The 20,884-nt window shown below is 35.7% G+C and overlaps 1 protein-coding gene across 5 annotated transcripts in view; it reads right to left on the minus strand.

Moving 5' to 3' along the window:
• Positions 1-20,884, minus strand: part of LOC139121715 (excitatory amino acid transporter-like) — a 122,610-nt gene that overhangs the window by 37,812 nt on the left and 63,914 nt on the right. For 2 of the 5 annotated variants that reach the window (XM_070686830.1, XM_070686812.1), the window contains exons 4-5: positions 6,848-6,902; positions 1,019-1,165 (exon numbers count right to left, since the gene is read on the minus strand). The gene's annotated coding sequence lies outside the window, so the exon portion shown is untranslated. Of the gene's footprint in view, positions 1-1,018; positions 1,166-1,268; positions 1,353-6,847; positions 6,903-20,884 lie in introns of those variants that run through there. The other 3 variants (XM_070686823.1, XM_070686856.1, XM_070686840.1) reach the window with 3 other exon arrangements.

Raw genomic sequence — 20,884 nt, forward strand, 5'->3', positions numbered from 1 at the left:
GTAAGAAATAATTGCGCCGGTTTGTTGCACTTGAGAATTTTTATGAAAAATAATTAAAACAACTAACGATAGGATGACTAAAACTGTGATTTTTCATTTGTCAAGTAGACAGATAGAGGTGCATGTCAAGAACATTTGGCTAGAAAAATTTGAAAGGGGAAATAGCTATTTCTGTAACACTAGCTTCTGAGTACATTTTACATATGAATGGCTAAAATCTTAACACTGAAACATAGCAGAATAACACCATGTTTTGAGGGTAGCCTAGCTGCATTGTAATTCAAAACTGACAAAATAAAACAGAAAGAGCTTTCCCAGTAAACAACCCTAAATAATTTATGGTTGTTTTCAACTTGGTGTCACACTGCTTTGTAGCTAACATAAAATGGATGTATAATAAATCTTTAAAATGTTGTATAAAATTCAGCAAAAGTACACACTGTTAGTTTCAAAATTCATAACTTTGAGTGTGACAATTTCGGTTACAAAGATTAAAGATGAAATTTGTGATGTCGTAATATTGTGTCAAGGGAAGGTGTGATTACCGCAAACGTAAATCTAAATGCTGATCATGCATGGATGAATAGCCACCCGTATTGTACTTTCAATGTAAATCAAGCGTACATGCATGTAGATTTCTCTCATGTTTGTATGTTGGTGTGCTAGAGATGTCTTTTCATAATGTGTGTATACAATAAAAGCATGAATGATGACCCCCACTAATGCAAAAAGTGACGTGCATCAAGTGTTAAATCTGATAGAATGCCAAACACAGCAAAGCGGCAAGGACAAATGAAGGTTAATTTCAATCTCCTTGAAAGTACCACTTCAATGGATTGTTTCAGCTTCTGATCTACGCAGTCAACAACATACGTAACATATCAGATAATTACCGTCACTGTGTGGCATGCACGCATGCATGAAGTCCATAGAACTAGTCACACTGTTTTCTCATGCCCTTTGGCGATAAGAGCTCCTGAAATAACCCCCCTGACAAACTGAAGAATGTCAAACTTACAGTGTATGAGTGCGATCTCCAAGAGTTTTCCCACGAACGCTTCCTGTACCAACCAAGACAACTTTGACCCGATGGGAACTTCAGCAGAACACACTGTACACAAGAAAGCTGACTTCCTAGGCAAATGTTGGTGTTTTGGTCTGAAAACTTAAGACAGAAGTTGCCAACTATGAGTTAAAGGAAACTCAAATCTGGGCTCAGCATCCACTATAATAAATGTTGTCTTTTGTTGTGCTAATTATGTGCTTACCTGTCAATAAAGTGTTAAATGGATGCTAACTCTGGGCTACTACACTTTCTTTGCAGAGGGGACAGTGAAGTCTCTCTTCATCAAACAATGTGAATTAGGTCATACCACAATACGGTAGGGAGGAAAGCTTGAAACTGGGCTGTATTCATTTACAGTATTCAGTCAACATGTGTAACAGACCTAAATTAAATAGAAGTTATTCTAGATTTTCTAGCTGCCTCCCTTGTTTATTATGCATCACATCATGGTCAGCAGCTGGCATAATCAACTACAATTTAAATTTTTAATCATGGGAAAATAAACAACATTCAATCCAGAGTTGTAGAATAATCTGCCAGGCTGTTTGGAGAGACTTGGTGGCAGAAATATTGCATCACAACAGCAGAATTGATGCAAGCTGAAAATGTCAGCGGTTAGGTGCAACATTTTCTGACTGAAATTCCCATGTATAGCCACCTGTTGCTATATATGTGACTGTATCTGGACACTATGCAATCTTCCATTACGGGTATAGTAGAATAAATCTCTCACTACTTATATCTATGATCAAATAGAGGAATCTACACTTGAGATTAATCATTTTGTCTCATTTCCAGATGCATAAAGTTCCATGTATAGAAACTGACTTGGCTGTTGAAACCACAGGATTAGGCAAACCATCGAAGTGATAAAGTTAATGGGTACAAGGACAGCTTCTTTTTTAGTCTAGCACCCCTCCTCGATTATGATATATGCTACGTTTGAGTTAACCATAACCAAGGAGAGGTCCTAGACTAGCTTATTTCGAATGGAGGGCATATGCTCTAAATATCAGGATTCTTTTCCACATTAAAGTTTGAATGGATTCACTTTGAAACTTGACATAGTCAACATTAAAGGTATACAGTCACCTGTAATCTAAATATGCCCACATATGGTCAAAGGGGCGTTCCTTGGTATTCAAAATGCCCATGTGAGGGCGCTGTTTTTAAAACGCAGCCACCCGCTTAAAATCTGTGATTGGTTAGATTTTTTGGGAAAGTAGCAATTTAGCACTTTCCCTCTGTCAGAGGTTTGACAGTAAAGTTCACAAAAATTTAAGTATTTCAATTTCAAGGCAGGTACTACCTTAATACATGGTGTTTGGAAATTTCCAGTTTGAAATTTTATACTTTCGCAGATAATAAAGCAATTGTCAGCTCAAACAATGCACCTTAGATAATTAACATGACAAAAGTCTAACCCTATTGTATATCTTACCATGGACAAGTAACAGTAAATGCTGATGCAACTACAATTTCATTCATCAAAACACAGGAAGGGATAAAATGTATTGATTTTTCATAGTTTGCGCAAAATCATTGTGATAGGAATATGCAAAACCCAACCATTGTGATTCAACAGCATAGGCTAGTTGAGACTTGAATTCATATCTAAAGCCAATTTATCTTTTAATACTTTTTGCATCACTTTGGTGTAAATTTTCTTTGTTGTAAATTTTAAAAACTCTGAGTACTTTTGTCTTATCACAAAAGAATGTTCATGTCACTGGGGATTTATGTGTGTGATGTCAATATTTGTTGTGGACAACTGAATTCAGTGACTTAGAATACAGCTGTCAATCATTTTCATACTTTCTGTTTCAAATGAACTTCAATCAACGTGTTTATTCAAAAAAATCTCACCTTCAAACTGTGATTTATCAATACATCAAATTGCTATGTTGTACCGATCTTGAAACTCAATCATTAATATAACAAAATCTCACCTTCAAACTATAATTTGTCAATATATGAAATAGCAATTTCGTAATGATTGTAAAGTTTAGCAGTGTACTGACATGCTTGATCTAACTAGACTCTCTTACAGCCCCTCGCTGGCTAAACTAGTGTGGCCTAGCTCTGCAAAAGTGAATTATGCCAGCCTCAGTGGCTGCACGATATACCATATCCTATCTATGTATTATTTACTTATTTGGGACTTTGTTGGTTCTTTCTTAATTTACAATTTATTACTTATTTGTTCATTTTGTTTGATTGGTTGGTTGTTTATTTGTTTGTATTGTTTGGTTGTTATTTATTTGTTTTGGCTTGTGTTTTTGTTTTGGGTTTATTTATCTTGGCTTCCCTTTGGCTGCACCACTGAGCTACACCAGCCACAGTGTGTAGCCAACTAGAGGCTGTGAGAGCGACTAGATTTAGCATGATATTCTGGCATGTATACTTTTACAAACTTTTCATTGCCATTCAAGTAACACTTGGTGATTGATTCATACACTCATTATATAATAGAAACAGAAAGTGGGAATCAAAATCAAATTTAACGTCAACTCATTCTTAAAATTACAGAAGTAGTCATGTTATTATTCCAGAATTTTTTCGCTGCAGTTTTGCCCATCCATAACACTGTACACTCGTGCAATCAAAGTGATTAAACAGTACTAGTGTAACTGCCGGCCCAAAAGGTCAGAGTAGAAAAACACAAACAGCTTCAGTGGGGCAAACTATGGGAAAGCAAGCTAATTAAGGCACTAACTTTCTCATGTGGTCTAACATTCATTTGATTAGTAAGCCCACTGTTTACACAACTACTAGGGTATACATAAACCTAAAGTGCACTTAAAAAACTGTGAGTATAAATGCAAAACTTTTCAAGTTTCATTTTGATATCTACTGGAAGTAATCTTGTGACATTCATTGGACATGGCTACAGAAGTTTCAAATTCTGATTTACACACAGGCATTGAAAATTTCTATTACTCCTACTATCATACAAATAAATTCATTTATAATGCAAAAACAAACACTTGTCTTGAGGGAAGGTGATTATGTCTTTTCTAACTAATTCTAAAAGAGCAAGGCTTTGTTTGAATTACAGCACTGGTTCCGCAAAAAACCTGTCCAACAGCAAAGTTAAGTTTCCTTCAGGTCCATTTCAACTTATTTGTTTACCAAATGGGTTGTTGACTGAACTCCTACATACTTAGTTCAGACTTGCTGACAACTACGGCACAATGATATAGGGCCTTTGGGTAGTATAGTGGAGAGTCGTGTACCAAAAAAGGGTTGACCCACACAGCTTCGAGAGAGCATGAGTTACTATAATTCAATGTGGTTTATCTTCCAAGTGTCATGCCAGGAGAGGTAGTGGACAGAAAATCTAAACACTATGAATTTCATGATTTCACTTGTTTATCCACTTGTTATAACAAACAAACTTTTCGAAGAATTGCCCGGAAGAAAAACGACATGGCAACAACACTTTCACTAACAGCACATCAATTAAGCCCACAGATTTTATGCCATATTTACTGCTGTTGCAGTGAATTTCATTTAGACTCACTCAAGTGTACAGTGGTGATACCTGACAGCTAACTTTGTTGAACAGCGCCCCCTATAGGCAGTGTGACACAAACCTAAATGAGGCATGTAACAAGGACAATTAAAAAATGGGTAAAAGAGATGCAACTGTCCTGACCAAGAAATCATGAGGGTGCTAAACATAAAACTTGACCTTGAAAAAAGGCACACAAAAGAAAGGCACATAAATAAAATGTGATTTTTGGTGTGTTACACAGTCAGCATATTTATAGGGCCAGTAGCTGTAACTTTTGATGATTTTTCTTTACTATTTTAGTTTATAATTTCAAAAACTGTTCCTGGTTCTACTCCCAAAAGCATGTTGGGATATACCATATTCAGCTTGTCAAATAAGTAAGTGTATGTGTAGACTGTATTGTGTTATTCTTGACAAGTGAATTCTGATCCGGACTAGAAATCAAAAGTAAACAATAACAGTGAATTTCACAAGTATAGATGCTGTCGGGAGAAGCTAGATAGTTGGTGTTTCAATACACTTCAGTAGGTAGAACAACAATCTGCAACGGACATACAAAACAAAAATAATGAAAAACCCATAAAAGTGATACAGCTACTGGCCCTTTAAGAACATGTGCTACTAAGTCAAATCTACAAGGCAATACATCAATGGTTGGCTTTCTATTAATCCCCATAAACTCCAAGGCTAGCATACTCATCCTGAAAAGTACTGGATTTTATGTTCAATATAAAACCGGCTTCATGAATGACCTTAAATTTGATGGCACTTAAGAAGCAGAGGTAAAACATGTAAATCCATAGTTATAAGAATTCTGAAGGTTTTTCAACAATAACACTGTACATTGAACTAAATGTACTGTGTATTTCAATGTAGTTTGGAGTGGTAGAAGAAAATGTAGTCATTTTCAGGATCAAAAATGGCAACAAATATTATTAAAAGTCCTCCCATTTTGTTTTTGCCTTTAAGGTAGTTGGCGCCTTGAAAATGAATGAGAAACTTTTGCTCAAACTTTTCTTAAGGAAAGTGTCAACCATTCTCTTTGCAAAGTCACGAATGAAAATTGAGATCACAATGCAAATTTGGTTCTAGAGAAATTAACTACCCAATATTATTTGAAATTCAAATGGCCGCCATCCCCGTATCTCTATGGAGCACAGTACAACTCCTGATTTTCCCAGAATTATGCCAGTGAGAACTCGTTAAGCATCAAAATGACCCCAACAAGAGGTAGAAAAGTTTGAGAATCAGAATATCTGCCTCTGATACACATTCTACCTTACACACTACTTACAGTAGAAGGATAACTAGGGATGTTTAGAGGCTATACAAAATACATGGATCCAAAAACTTTAGCCTTGTCTGTTTTATTACTTAGAATATTTCCAATTTGATTTTGAAGCTACGCAAAACACAAGGCAAGGAAGCAGCACCTTGGTGAGCCCTGCTACTTTTTTACAATTCATGTTATCATAAAATGTTCCTGTTATCGAGTTAAACAGCATGCTATAATTTAGACAGGATAATACTTGGAATAGAAATAAACATTTAAGTTCATAAATTGCCATCAACTTCATATTTAAACCTAAATATGAAAGGAAAAAATTATTTTTATGACAACAGTACAAATGTACGTTAAAATGAGAATTTTGTAAGGTTTGATCAGTACAGTGTATTCACTGTTTCTGCAGCAATAACATAGACATGCTCTGCCTAAATAATAGGAATATCACTGAAAACAGTTCTACTCGCTACTGTATCAAAACTTTATACCCACAAAACTTGGTGCCACACATGATTAGTAATGTTAGTTCTTTTGCATTACTTAAATTGTTTTTGTTTTTGTGATAAAATCAACAAAATTTTACTTTGTATATGATGAGATCACTACACTGAACAGTTTAAATTCAGCCATTGTGCTCTGAGTATTTCAAAACTAGTCAGTGTAAAGGTACACAAAATTCTTGGCTATATTGGCCCCTGCAATTACAAAGTCATCATCTTCATCAAATGCAATACTAATCTCAGTAATGTACTGACACTGTCATCAATTAATCAGGGAAAGTGAAATATCTGACCTACTTCAAGAGGAATTAATTTATTTGATGCATATTCAGCTACCAGAGCTGAACTACCATTGGCTGATATGACTAACAAAAATCATGGAATTAAAACATGCCTTATGTATAAACTTGGTCTAAAATATTAACTGCATAAACTTGGACCAAAATATTAACTGCTTGGCCATCATAAACATGACTTACCTTAAACTATCAGAGACTTGACTTCAACGCCACCCACTGTAGCTCAACAACAGGCCTGAAAACCAAGGACAGAGGCAATCAGTCAACACATCCACTAAGTACTGTCTCTTTCAATGACAATCCACAGGAAATTAATAGCAAATCCTATACTCCAATACAAAATTTTCAAACCCTTCAAAGTAATGTTCTCCAGATTAAGAGCATGGGTACCTACTTTTTTCAGATACACTAGATTACATACTTGTTAAAACTTGTACACTTACTTACCGGTAGATTCAAGATAATTGTAAAGCTTTACACACACACTGACACAAAAATACTTTCTGATCAATGTACTTCTAATATATACACCCACGTGTATACACACCACAAATGGCCTGTGTAATGTAGATTCAAAGCCACATAAATAAAATTTTGTGTTTCTCATCTTGTAACCAAGTAAGTTTCTAGAAGCAGTGATTTTAAATTGTCAATCACTTAACCTTTGAGTGCTGTTATTTTTCCCGTCTAAAAATTTAGTGCAACATTTTACTAATTTTTATGGATTTTTCTGAAACTTTCTTGATAATTTTTGACTAAACGGACATCACATTTCATTGGCTACACTTCTTATCAAAATATTGACAAAAATCTGAAAAAAATTGACTGGGATATATTTTATAAATAAAGGCGACAAAAATTGACATTGGTGCTCGAAGGGTTAAAGGTATACAGTCACCTGTAATCTAAATATGCCCATATATGGTCAAAGGGGCGTTCCTTGGTATTTAAAATGTCCATGTGAAGGCGCTGCTTTTAAAAAGCTGCCACCTGCTTAAAATCTGTGATTGGTTCGATTTTCTCTTTCCATGGTAACTGTGGCAAAATTGGAACAGGTGACAGTATACCTTAAATCATAGCTGGGATGTAAGCCTGATAAATGTTTTTAAGTTTTCTTGTTAATTAATCTTTGTGCTTGCTTTTCTTGAATATCATGCACCTCTAGTGCAGTTTTTCGAGACACAAAATTTGTCCAGCAATTGTATAGTCTGCTTTTTGTATGAACTCATATTGTAAAGCCTTCAGAATAAAATGAGTTTTCACCATCTTGTTTTTGTGAACACAGAAAACTGAATACCTGTATTCTCTCATAGAGTTTACAAAGGGTATAGCAACCATTTTGAATTTCAAAAATCAGCACTGCAACTTTTAGAAAATGTTTGTTTCTATAAATTCACACTTTATACGGTGATCCCAAGTTTTATTCTATGAAGCAGAATTTTTCTCTGTTTCCTCACGGAAAGTTTGAAAATAAGTCAGAACTTCCCGTTTCCACGCACATGATAAATCATCCACACTGCATATTTACTGTAATAGTCGCGCCAGCGGCTTACTGACTACGCATGCGCTTATTCATAATATACTATGCGAGTAACCGGAAGTGTACCCTTCTTTCTCAGTTGGGCGCCGCCATGTTTTTTTTTTTGAGTACTCGTAAATAAACAAATACGAAACAAATTACTATGATATAACATGCCTTTTATAAAATATACCTCTTTTATTAGCCAGTAAATGTTATTATACACCTTGTCGCTGATACAAAGTATCGTTGATATAGATAAACGGAGAAAACTGTCGTGCACATGAACGGGGGCATACGCAAAGAATGCTGGATTGAATTATAGAAGAGCGCCCCCTGTGTCAATAATTAGATTCAAAAATTGCAAGTTTTTGGACGGAACGCTATAGTTTTCAGCTTGCAAGTGGAAGGTGGGCAGTGCGGTTACCATTGCATGATAATGATTGCATAATACGTCCCTTGTTTATCGCAATAGGCTGTTATCATTGTAAAAATTGCCAATTTTTGTCCAAACTTTTTACACGCTACAGAAAATCTATACCTGCCCTGCTGCAGCCTGTGCAGGGTTTGACGTCGTGTGTACGTGAACTGCTTTCATCAGAGGGAAACTGGGCATAGTTGGCATATAAACGTTTATGAAGTAACAATTACAGTTTATCATGAATCAATACAAATAACATTGCCAATCTTAACCCCTGGCGCGACACCAAGGGCTGAGCCCTATATAATATTATGTCTTGCCATGAAGCTCAGATCTCTTTCAAAAGTGACAAAGCAAGACATTGATTTACAATATTATGTATTGCAATGTGAGCATTAAGATTTTATTACTCTGCCCTCACGGTGCATGCAAAAAACTCACCTAGAACATTGAACCTTTTGATTTTAGAGTAAACTTAAAAGCGTTCCTTGGTGTGTGATGAACTGATGGCAAATAAATCAGCTGCTTCAAAGTTTGGTTACATACTTAAGTCTCTCAAGCGACCGTAACAAAAGGTTTGTGTTCTATGGCCAAGTTGGAAATGTATCTTGAGTCATCTACCGTACAGAAGACAGGTCAACTCTTAACTGTTGACATGTTAACGTTTTTGTGGTGATGTATTATATCTATTTTTCAACTCAGCTTGTAGGTACATCACATCTCAAGGGAATCCTTTGGGATAGATAACAAATATTACATGTTGTGTGTCCAACACTTAGCAAATTGACTCAAACCTCACAACTACTGAAAATACACATGGAGGTTATTCATAAGGTGCTGAATGGGTACAGAACAACTTTTTGTTATTCAAAAATAAGATGCAGTGTGCTAAAGGTAATACTCAGAGTCACAGAATGAATTCATGTTCATTGCTTGGTAGATATTTCCTTCATAATTTGTTACTGTCAATTTTCCATCGGGATAAGAAATCAAACACAACAGTTTTTGAATTTTTTTTAATTTTTATCCTATCCTTTATTTTAAAATACCCATCCTTGTCAACAGCACTTAGAGGCTGCCACTTACAGGTAAGTTGAATAGCAGACAAAATTTTGTAAAACTATGTGTCAAGAGAAAATTGAAAGGAAAAACAACATGGACATGACACAATGTAGAAAGTACACTTATTTAATCACAGCAACAAGGGCATAAGATGCAATGTTTTAAGAAAATGTGTAGAATCCTGAAATATGTATTTATTATACTGTTATGGAAATTGGAGAGAGAGAAACATTCAATACAGCCTTTCTTGGTAGGATAAACATGGCTGTATGGCGAAGGAATAAATTCTCTTTTCCTTGCACATAAACCAGGAATGTTGAGACTAAAAGATGAAATACAATCTGTACAACTAAAACATGATAAAAGATATGGCTTTTGGTAACACAAAGTACCATGTTGTTACACCTTTATCTGTGGTCTACGGAAACACACACACAGACTTTCAGACTAAGGTGTTGAGTATTGAAACTCCATTTGGCTGGAAATGAATTGCAGAGAAATGGTAGAAAGCTTTTAACTAAAAGGGATTTTTTCAAATATCTCAAGAAATATCTCAATCTTTCCCATCATTGAGGAGGGGTTTTCTGTTTTTAATACCTTTTTACTCTGTCTCTATTTTATAGGTGTCAATCACTGATGAATGTACCTGAGTTTGGTGATAAATGGGTTCAAGTGTTCACCCCTTATAATTCCCTTTAAGGTAATATACAGATCAAAATAAGTTTGGGCCAAACTATGGTGGTGAAACTGAAAGGGTTGAATTAATAACACTGTCACAGAAGCATTAAAAATCCTGTTGCCACATGAATTAAAAATGGCCTTATTTACAGTTGACATGTAAAATATATTCTCGCAGTTTATATAAACCTTGAAAATATCTTTAGCGTTAAGCCATTCTACCCTATGCAGTCTAACCAACTGGTATTCTGGGCACTTAGGCATAAATACCTTAGTTTATTCACTCAGTGCATTTTCATGTAAAAACCAAACAGATCTCAATCAAAGCAAGAATTGCTGTGAAAGCCACTAAGATTTCAAACCCCTTCCACAGTACAAACGCCTTGAGCTCATTGAAAGGTTGGTATAGTTTCCCACTGCTTTAGCATCTTGGATGAAACACGTCTCTGACATGCACAAATTTACCCTTGACATTTAAAATACAAGATAATGATCAAGCAAACATCAGACTTTCTGCCTTATCTTGTTGAGGTTCCCCAATATGATATATAATCATTATGATACTACAAGCTTAGCGGTATCCCTCAGGCAATCGTGTCAGCCATCTTTCACATGATAATGTCTGTTTCAGCTTACAAAGGCTAATAGTAACATACTCAAAGGAACCTGATAACTAGCTCAGAAGAAATACCACACGGAAATCATTGATAAGGTACGGCAATTTTATTACATTTACATCACGAGTGGTACTAGTTTTAGTATAAAAAGTGTTCTGAAATAAATAAAATACTCACAATGTATCTCTTTCTATACCTGATGTGTATATCTTAGTGAGCACATTGCACAAAAATTTTGGTACAAAAGTTTTAGTCACCATAGATATTGAGCTAGTAACATGATACATTATTGTACACATTGATTGGGGTGATTGGGGAAAGTTTATATACTACAAATATATATATATATATATATATATATATATATATATATATATATATATATATATATATATATATATATATATATATATATATATATATATATATATATATATATATAGGGCGTTCGTAGAGTGACCTCGTAGCACATGAGCTCTGTCAAAATCTTCAATTTATCTGGATAGCAGGAGTCGAAACCTGGGGACAATACTGCATACGACTCAGTAAGTGGATATATAACCCAGACATTTGGTCATTTTTATGTAAAAACGACTGAAAACGGATCCTGGCTGAAAATGATACGTGGCATGAACAGTCAGCAAGTTCGTGTTCAACATGGCTGGCAGCGACAGTGGTCTACAAACAGACACCTGCACCTGGGCATGAGTCTGCCACAGACAAAGCAGCAACTTCTCCAAAATGGTGTTCTATTTTGTCTGCTCTTGATATTGATTATGGCGGGTGATATTGAACAAAATCCTGGACCGCAGAGAAAAGCCAAAGAATCAAAAGATGGCCAAACAAGAAAAATAACCGATATGAATCTTAGAAGTGCTCCAACCACACCTGTTGTATTGACCAATCCTGGAGCTCAGAGAAAGGATGGCAGCCATATTGCTTCAGACATATCTGATGAAGACACAGTGTTCACCTTGAACGATGTCATGTCTGAGATACGCGGTTTACGTAAAGATATAACTGGCCAAATAAAAGCTGTGGAAAATAGAGTGCAGATATTAACCGACAAGGTTGAAGAGTTACAGAATAAAACCAGCGAAAACGGGGAAGCAACGGCCAATCTTGCAGAGGAGAATAAACAGCTGCGTATCCGAGCTGAAAAACTTGAGCTGGAACTAGATAAAACACAAGCGCAATCGAAACGAAATAATCTGATTTTCTATGGATTAGAACAAAATGGAGAAGAAACCTGGTCTGAAACAGAGGAACTGATAAAGGAATTCATCCATGATAAACTACAAATTGACGACCAATTAGAATTTGAGTGGGCTCATCGCCTCAAATACGCACGAAACCATCCTCAGCCTATCATAGTGAGATTTGTGAGATTTAAACAACGAGAAAAGGTCATCAGAGCTGCAGGTATATTGAAAGGCACGCAGTATCGCATTGGAGAAGATTACACTCCAAGAATACGAGAAATCCGTAGGAAGCTCGGTAAATATGCAGATGAAGCCAGAGCAGCAGGAAAGGCGGTGAAATTCATATACGATAAACTAAAAATCGATGGCATTGTATATGTCTACGATAACTTTGCGGACAACCTGCGTCCAGTGCATACGCGCCACACGGAACAAACGGCTAGATCTGACTAGGGTTGTGGCCAAAGCCTGAACACATGCGAAAGTACAGACCACAGATTTGCAACTCATCAACTTGAAGGACATGTGAACGCTGAAAGTGCGCGCCTAAAATTCCTTGTATGGAACATACACGGACTGTTGGACAAACTTGGTAGTATCGACTTTCTTGATTATTTAAAGCGCTTTGATTTTGTTTGCCTTTCTGAAACCTGGCTTGTTTCACATGATAATATAATTCTTGATGGTTATAAAAGTGTACATGTTCCAGGGGTGCGACAAAAGAATTACGGGAGAGCTTCAGGAGGAATTATTGTGTTTTTTAAGGAAAATTGTGGTTTTGAATTGAAACAACTTCCTTGTCAGTCGAATAACATGTTATGGCTCTTACTCATGAAAAATGATCAACCCGTTCTACTCATAGCTGGTATATATAGACCCCCTGAGGGATCAAATTTTGCCGACAAAAGTTTTTTTGACACCCTTGAATGTTATCTGATAAAATACACATGCCAATATGATTGCAAGGTAATCCTGACAGGGGATTTTAATGGAAGAACAGGTACTGTAAATGACTATGTTGATTTGAATACCATTTATCTTCCGATTGATGATTCTATGAATAATGTTCAAGAAATATCACAAAGAGTTTCACAGGATACAGTAGTAAACAGTTATGGTTTACAATTGTTAGAATTTTGCTCAAGGGTAAACTTCAGAATTGTAAATGGAAGATTACACCAAGACAAGGATATTGGTAATTTTACTTACATTGCTAAAACTGGTACTTGTGTAAATGATTATGTTTTGACTACAGAAGATGTATTGCCTTGTTTTACAGATTTCAATATAGGAAGTCGTATTGAATCAGATCACATGCCTCTTAATTTTACGTTATTACTTCAAGGTCATGTGGTGGATAATTATTGTGATACACAATCTCAAATTTCTGATCCATTACCAAGCTTGAAATGGAACTCCGAGAAAAAAGATCAATATCACCAGAATTTAAATTCAGACTCTGTTAGACAATTGTGCCGTACATTTTATGAAAATATTTCAAATAATAACTTAGAGGAGGCGACAGATGGAATTATCAACATTGTATATGAATGTTGTAGTAGCATGAGAGTAAAGACAAAGAAGAGCAAGGTACGCAAAGCTAACCCCTGGTTTGATCAGGAATGCTCAAGAACTAAGAAAGAAGTTTATAGATTGTTAAATTATTTCAGATACTCTAGAACTAAAAAAAGTCTGGACAACTACATGGCAGTTAAGAAAGATTACCAAAAACTTCTAAGGAGTAAGAAACTACAGTATCAAAAACAGAAACGTGAAGAACTCGAAGAGCTTTCTAGAGAACCAAATTCCAAATTGTTTTGGCAAAGGTTGAAAGTTGGTTTTTCAGGTATATCTGGTAAAATAAATAGAGATGACTGGTTTACGTATTTCAGTACACTGTTCAATCCAGAAGCTTTAAACGGGGAGGATAGAGAAAATATTTATTCATCTATTCAGGATTTGTTACGTAATTTGGAGCTTGATGATGATGAAAATATAGACGTTGACTGTACAGAATTAAACTGTGCTATCTCCATGCTTGAAATAAAAAACAGTATTGCTAAATTAAAAAATAATAAAGCACCCGGATTGGATGGTATTGTATCAGAATTTTGGAAATGTGCTCCCCAGGAGATATTGGATATGTTACATGTACTGTACAATGAAATTTTGTCTCGTGGTATCTTCCCCAAACAATGGGCAGTGGGACTAATTAGCCCTGTATACAAAAGGGAAGTAAGGATTCACCGGAAATTATCGCAGTATTATGCTTTTAAATGTTATTGGCAAAATTTACACAAATATCCTGACTGATAGACTATCTGGTTGGTTCAGCACTTATAGTGAGATGGTTGAACCTCAAAGTGGTTTTAGAAAAAAAGAAGCACTTTAGATAATGTTTTCATATTACGCACGCTTATAGAAAAATATGTATTTCATCTAAAAAGTCGTTTATATTGCGCTTTCATAGATTTTGAGAAAGCGTTCGACAGAATACACCATTACTCGTTATTTTATAAATTGATTAAGACAGGTATGAGAGGCAATTTTCTGTCTTCACTGTTTTCTATGTATTCCCACGTTAAAGCAGCTGTTAAAACACCACATGGTATAACAGAATTTTTTGATATTAATGTTGGTGTACAGCAGGGTTCAGTTATTTCACCTATACTATTTTGTTTCTACATAAATGATCTTGGGGAAGCACTTGCGCAGGGTACTGAAACTGTGGTATATTGTAATTTGTTAAAATTGTTTTATTTATTATATGCTGATGATCTCCTGTTATTCAGTTCTACTCCAATTGGTTTACAACGTTTGCTGAACCGACTTGCTGATTATTGTAAAAAATGGAGACTTAAAGTTAATTTAAGCAAAACAAAGATTATTGTTTTTCGTAAAGCAGGGGGGCTGAAGAAAAGTGAGAAATGGTTTTGGGGAAACCTGAGAATTGAAGTTGTTTCAAAGTATAATTATTTAGGTATAATTTTCTCTAGTTCTGGTACTTGGTTCCAAGCACAAAAATACATAGCCGATCAGGCAAGGAAAGCATTGTACAGTTTGCAAAATATTCTTTATAAATTAGATGGATTAAAACCAGACATTGCATTTAGGATCTTTGACTGTAAGATTCTTCCGATTCTCCTGTATGGAAGTGCTATCTGGGGAACTCATAACTGTACTGATGTTGAAAAAATTCATCATAAATTTTGTAAATTTATTTTGGGAGTTGGTATGAACACCACAAACACTGCCGTGAGGGGGGAGCTAGGGAGACACCCTATTAGAATATGTATCGACATGCAAATATTGAGATTTTGGTTTCGTTGTATCAGCGTTGATTGCCCACCCATTGTCAGAGATTGCTATGAATATCAATATGACCGCGCTGAAAAGGGTTTCAACTGCTTAGCATTGTATATTAAAAATTTGCTATGTAGAAATGGTTTTGCAGAAGTTTGGTTAAGTCCTCATAGTGTTAACTGTAATATTTTTCTTCACCAATTTAAACAGAGATGTCACGACATTTCCATACAAGAATGGTGTTCAGATATGAGTAATAGCTCGAAATTAATGACATACAGTAAGTTCAAAAATAACTTTACCAGTGAATTGTATCTTTCTTGTATTTCAAATAGAATATATAGAAATGCCCTTTCTCGTTTTAGAGTATCATCACATTGTCTTCTTATTGAAAAGGGTAGAGAGAGTGGAATCCCTCGAGAAAGAAGATTATGTCCTTTTGGTTGTAATTTCATAGAGGACGAATATCATTTTGCAATGGTATGTCCAAAATATGAAGCTATTAGGAGTAGATTTATTAATAGATTTTATTATACACCTGTAAGTGAATGGAAATTTTTGCTACTTATGCAATCAAAAAATCAAAGTGTACTGGAGAATCTTGGAAAATACTCTTTTACTCATTTCAACAAGTCATCGTTGATGACACAGTCCCCGCTTGTCCATTTTGTTATACGGTAATCTTTGGTGTCTAGGTAGCTGTAGTCTAGGTAGCTGTGGAATGACATTGATGCAACGGGTGCATCAGGCCTGTGACTTGCATAATAAAGTAATCTGAGGAACGTTCAATAAATGACTCATCTCTGCCGGTAATGACACTCAAGGAACTTTTGATTACATCACACATAACGATGCCCTTACTGCCTCCAGTGTCGTGATTGGCACATACTATACACATGGTTGGTGGAATTTTCGAAATGGTATGGGATCGGGTATGTTGTTGTAATCAGCCATTTCGAATCATATAATGAAACAATTTAATGTGCACAAGAATGCAGCCATAGTACTTTATCTTCGTATCACGTTTGAACAAAATCAGTCCATCGAGGGACAGTGACCTATGTTTATGTTTCAAAGACATAAAAAAATCACACCAAATTTAAATCAAAATGGCTGTTTATTGACCATATGGATCATAGCACAAAATTAGTAGACATGCATATGTATGCCATAGCACTTTATCTTTGTACCAAGTCTCAACAACATTGGGTAAAGAATATTTGCATATGATTAAGCCTCAAAGACATGAAAAAATCCAAAAATGACCATCTGACAGCGATATTGGAAAAAAATGACAATCTGGCAGCCATATTGGAACATGTCACGAAGTAAATTGACATGTGCGATCTTTGTGCCAAGTTTGGACAAAATGGGTGTAATGACCTTTGAATTATGATTCAAAGACATGCAAAATTCCAACAAATGGCAGACACAAAATGGCAGTTCTGCAGCCATATTGGATCCTATCCCAAGCTTAATTGATACATGCATATGTATGCCATAGTGCTCTGCCTTTGTGCCAAATTTGAACCAAATCGGTTCAAGGATGTTTGAGTTATGGTTCAAAGACATGAAAAAATCGCAAAAAAATGGCCGCCTGTTGGCCATATTGGATCATATCACGAAATAAATTGGTGTTCATATGAAGGGCATAATGTTTTGCTTTTGTGCCAAATTTGAACAGAATCGGTTCAAGGATGTCTGAGTTATGGTTCAACGACTAAAAAATCGCAACAAAATGGCCGCCTCACGCCCATATTGGATCGTATCGCAATATAATTCGACATGCATATGTAGGACATAGTGTTATGCCTTTGTGTCAAGTTTCAACAGAATCGGTTCAAGGATCTTTGAGTTATGGTTCAAAGACACGAAAAATCGCACACAAAATGGCCGCCTCGTGGCCATATTGGATTGTATCACAAAATATTTGACATGCATATGTAGGCCATAGTGTTATCCTTTGTGGCAAGTTTGAACAGAATCTGTTCAAGGATGTCTGAGTTATGGTCCAAAGACATGAAAAATCGCAACAAAATGGCCGCCACACGCCCATATTGAAACATATCGCGAAATAATTTGACATGGATATGAAAGCCATGGTGTTATGCCTTTGTGCCATGTTTGAGCAGGATGTGCTCAAGGATGTCTGAGTTATGGTCCAAAGACATGAAAAATCGCAACAAAATGGCCGCCACGCGCCCATATTGTAACATATCGCGAATTAATTTGACATGGATATGAAAGCCATAATGTTATGCCTTTGTGCCCAGTTTGAGCAGAATGTGCTCAAGGATGTCTGAGTTATGGTCCAAAGACATGAAAAATCGCAATAAAATGGCCGCCACGCGCCCATATTGGATCGTATCACAAAATAAATCGACGTGCATCTGTAGGTCATAGTGCTATGCCTTTGTGCCAAGTTTGAACAAAATTAGTTTAGCAGTGTCTGAGAAACTGTTGATGACGGACGGACGGACGGACGGACGGACGGACGGACGGACGGACGGACGGACACACGGACGGGACCCAATCTATAAGTCCCCGCCGGACTTCGTCCGCGGGGACTAAAAACGTGAAAGTCTTGTAACAAAATAGAATGTTGACAGAGAACAAAATGTGCTTTCATTGTCAAATAAGGCGACTGATACTGCTTCTTTCTGTTAAAATTTTGTTGTACATAAAGGCTGGTGGCCTAAAGTACTGAATAAAGTATATATTATTATATATATATACATATATATATATATATATATATATATATATATCTATTGTATATATATATATATATATATATATATATATATATATATATATGCGAAAATATACGAAAATAGGTAGTCTAAGTATATATGGATATAACGTGTGAGACAGAATTTATGTCTGACTCATCAAACTTTATCAAACACACCATTTTTTGTATTACTTTAATTTGCATAAAACAAGATAAAGTTCCTGTGAACCACCTCTCAAGCAGATATGCAATTATTATAGTTTTTACACATGCGCACACACATGCACACACACATGCACAAACAAACAAACAAACAATTTACAAACCCTGAGTACAACATTGACCCACAAGGCAGCTTGATAAAGTACCTGGGAGCTAAAAATTTCTTCTAATTACAGAACAAAACCAATAAATTGGAGCACGTCTCAATGGAATAAACCAATGCAGGAACAATACGCAGCGGAGAGGAACGATACGGATGTGTGATAAAAGACCAGGAAAGCAGTTGGACAGCAGCACCTGCTGGGAGATTTTCCCAATCCAGTTGTTCTAACTTCCCTTGCAGCATTTGAAGGTTACTGCATAAAGAGTATTTTGAAGATAGCAAACTCAACACAAAGCAAGGAACTCTTGTGCAGGAAAATGATAAACACATACTGTGAAATTTTAACATAAAGTTTGATTCAAAATAAATTTTCAAAACACTGAAGAAAAATGAAGAGTTCGAACCATAGCCTTCATGGATAATTCAATTGAACCAAATTACAGTATAATAACAACACTTTGTTCTCACAGTTGAGCCATGCACAACTATACTTTCAGTGCTACTGAATCATATTAACATGTGAGTTACAGAAAGTCATGGGCAGCCATTGAATGATGTGTAAAGGTGTCTTCACAAGTGTTTTGGTGGCAGGAGGGATTTTATATAATATTCAATCAGCAGTGGATGAGGAAGAGGGTATCTCAATACTACCAGTGTATCAGTGGATTGAGAAAACTGTTTGTTTATTTTTATTTTAAGCACACTTTAGTGCACGGACATAATCATGTGCTGATAAGGATGCTGATGGAAATTTTTGTTACACCATGAAGACTCGGGGGAATTCTTGTACGGTAGTGGGAAGAGGGAAACGGGGGAGTTTTGGAGGAGGGGAAGCTTTTCAAATCTTGATGGGAAAGCAGTTGCAAACAGTGCTTTCTTTCCCTTCCAAATTATTCTTTTGACCCAAATTCTTTTAAATACTACACATAAATTTCAAAATACTGAAAAACTGCACATTTGTGTACAATTTCTTGAAATGGAATGGTCGGTTGCACTTGTGTAATGTGGTTTAGATAACTAACCTCTAAGAAGGCATAAAAAAACCTGAATTAAGGTATAGCTTTTCAAATAATATATCATGGTTTGTTTGTCTTGACAATGTATTCCATGTCATGCATAGCTCAAAATTATCCTGGTATGATTGAGCTTGCAATTTTCACCTGCTACCAGTAATAAGACAGAATGTTTAGTGAACAGCAGTACATGCAGATAGTTTACATGGCCAGTTCATGTACACTTTACAGTGGGAGAATATTGTTGTTTTAAATATCTCCTATAACCACCCATGTGATTTAAATAAACCAATAATCATGTAAATAATGTCAAATGGGAACTGTGCAACCAAGGGACCTATGTGGGCAATCCTACTTTCCACCTTGATATCAATATCTCCATGAACTTGGGAACATTCTTAACAAACAAAAATGCCCAAACAAAACATTCAGTGTTGAATTTGAAATCGCAATTTGAAGACTTAAATTTTGCACTTGTAATTTGCCAACACCATGGAATGAAAAGCTGAAACTAAACTCCAAAAAGAGAGCATATTTGTAGCAAAATAATTAATTAATCTGTTAACCCCAACTCCCAGGTCCATTTACCTTTGATCACAATGGGCTTGGGCTAAACCATAGTGGTGATAGGGTTAAATCCCCAAGTCACAAGCTTCACATCAATTTGAAAGAGTGGAAATAGATAAAAAGATTTTTGATTGAATCTTATCATAAACATATAGATGATAATCAAAATAGACTAGACGCTTTCTCTCTCTGTAGGAAACCATTATATTTGTCCTCTGAAGATTTGAATTATCTATGTATCTTTGGCGAAGACAAGAGGAAGGATAATTCAAAGATGAATGTTATTGCCGGGAGTGGAAAATGCCTGACAAGGAGTCAGCTGTCAGGACACCAACACAACAGATAATGGTAAAGAAAAGTCTAATTACAGAGCAATCGCTGAACAATCACAGCACAGCTAAATTTAAACTCAGTAACATAAAGGTGAAGGCAATTTAATCATATATAGTATTTGAGGTTTTGGTGCATTAGTCCTATAAATAGGACAAAATGTTTTGAAAATTGCAATATAATTGGTGCCTAGGGAGGCCCGATGCAAACTCTTTTCTGATCAAATGTTGATAATATTTTTATTGAGAAATAGGCTCAAAGTAGATAAGTGAATTCTATTTATAAATGGAGTGATGAGTCAGGGGCTTTCTAATGGATGGCATGCATTTGATGTACATAATATATCATGTACACCTTTTGTAAAACATTGAATTACAGTCTGGTATCAAATTTATCCTAGCATTATAAGTTTACCAAGAAAGGTCCCTAGGCGTATATGAATATTA

Source organism: Ptychodera flava, chromosome 2 (assembly GCF_041260155.1).
Source record: "Ptychodera flava strain L36383 chromosome 2, AS_Pfla_20210202, whole genome shotgun sequence".
In the NCBI taxonomy this organism is placed as follows: Eukaryota; Metazoa; Hemichordata; class Enteropneusta; family Ptychoderidae; genus Ptychodera; species Ptychodera flava.